The sequence below is a fragment of the Penaeus japonicus genome, unplaced genomic scaffold (assembly GCF_977035675.1).
Source record: "Penaeus japonicus unplaced genomic scaffold, GWHDUDI00000001_assembly GWHDUDI00000020, whole genome shotgun sequence".
NCBI lineage: Eukaryota > Metazoa > Arthropoda > Malacostraca > Decapoda > Penaeidae > Penaeus > Penaeus japonicus.
Window position 1 is genome coordinate 7806289 of NW_028234422.1, and position 2500 is coordinate 7808788.

Here is a 2500-nt window from a genome sequence, read left to right on the forward strand (position 1 = left end):
ATATATCATTACTGTGATATAGATATATATAAATATATATGTATATTTATATAATATGATATATATACATATATATATATGCATATATATATATATGTATAATATATTTATATATATATATAGATTTATATTTACTTTATAAATATTGTTGTATATAGTTATATTTTATGTATATATATTATATAATTATATATATAATATATATATATATCTTACTACTAGTTATATTTATATTAATATATATATATATATATATATAGAATTAATATAATATATATATATATATATATATATATGGTATCTATTATATTATAACTTATAATTATGCACTATATATTTTATATATATATATAGTATATATATATATATTATAGGTATATGTTATATATATATATATATATATATATAATAATATATATATATAAGTATATACATATATATATATTTATATATATAGTGTGTAGTGTGTGTGTGGTTGTGTGTTCTTTGTGTGTGTGTACTGTGTGTGATGGTGTGTGTCGTTGTGTGTGTGTGTATGTGTATATATTATATCTATGTTATATATATTATATTTATATAAATATATATATATATATATATATATATATATATATATTTATATATGGTTATCACCAATATTTGAGTGTATGTGCGTGTGTGTGTGTGAGTGTGTGTGTGCATACCTTTTTTCTCTCATTCACTCAGACATATGATAACTTTTAGAACTACCAACTTGTGCTAATATTCTAATAGTTGCCAACTCAAACATTTTCCAACTTCCTTTTCATAACACCGATTAGTAACTTTGAAACTCTGCAGTTGAGTCCTTTGGTGACATTCCCTATGTCTTGCACAGTACACTATATATGTCCATAAGTCAGGTCCGTGTTGTTTTAGTGTATTTTGTATACATTTCCGAGTAAATATTTAAGTAAGATCAGTTGTATATCTGCAAAGCGTAGCCTACTATCTATATAACATTTATAAAACAATTGCAATATTCTGAATTGTGTTTGTATTCTTCATATAATTCAGCCGTTTGTGTTTATTTTTTATGGTTTTGCAAGACCACGTGGTACGAGGGCATATTAAATGATGATGTTTAATTCAAAAGAATCCCACTATTTACTTCAATTCGTCGATTCTAAGAAAACTTAGGATATCGGCGGACGGCAGCACGCTTACTAGAAATTCAAGTCACTTTAATTAATCTTAACAGGGAGGACCAACATCCCCCTAATCACAAACAACACCGCCCGATAACTCTACGGGGCACTATCCACGTTTAACAACACGGTGGGAGTGAGGAGCGTGAGACCATGAGAGTATGGAGACATAAGAAGCACCGCCAGCATCCACCCGCCGAGCCCAGCACTGACAGGTGGCTGCGACCTCGATAAAGCAAACAGAAGCACGCAAAAGAGCCCTGAAAGCCGAGGGGACGGGACACTCGCTCTGTGCTACCACGTGACAGTGACAGAACGAGTGCTATGCTGTCCTACACGTGGCTATCTTGATTAACACATTTTTGCAGGTATTGCACCGGGGTCATGTATGCCGGGTATAAGTTTTGAAGGCAGAACTTTCACTCTTTCCATTTATATTTTCCTTTTTCTATAGAATTTAGACAAATCACATACTTCACTTTCTTCACGACACTCGGGATTTCTTTCCTATTTTCTTACGCAACGGAAATTATTTCCGAATTTCTTGTCCCACTTTGCGAAATATCGCATTCACCACGAAGTCACAATCACAGTTTCGTAGCCTGAGCCAGCACGTTCACGACACTGCCGCTGATAACACAGAGCTTCACGAGCCCCGTAACCCCTTCCGTGTAACCCGTCACCGAGAGCAAGGAACCGGCAGAGGGAAGCCGGCGGTAGCACGGAGGCGACACCAGCACACCCTACCTGAACCACGGCCGATACTGCAGCGTCCAGACCAGGCAGCCACACGCTCTACCTCGCTCTCTCTCCATGTTCCTCTCTCGCCCTCGCTCCCTCGCTCTCTCTCCGTCTGTGTCTGTCTCTCTCCCTCTCTCTCTCTCTCTCACTCTTCTTCCCTCGCTCGTTGCTGCTTGACGTGAACTTTCTTTTGCAGTTTTGATTTTTTTGGGGGGTCTCTCTATCTCGTGTACCTTGTTTATGGTATATACTCTCTATTTCTCTCTCTCTCTCTCTCTCTCTCTCTCTCTCTCTCTCTCTCTCTCTCTCTCTCTCTCTCTCTCTCTCTCTCTTTCTCTCTCTCTTTCTCTCTATTTCTCTTTCCTCCTTTCCCTTAATCTCTTTCTTTCTTTCTTTCTCCCATTCTTATATCCACACAGAAACGCATTTTTGGAGAGCCTTCTAAATACGAAGAAAAAAAAACGTTTAGGTACGGCAAGTGGCTGTCGCGACTGACAAGCACTTTGAGAGAGAGCAAGAGCCCAGCAGGCCGACGTCAGAAAGAAACGTCCCTCGATACACGGATCCCCACGTCTTTGCGTCCGTCAGGAGCC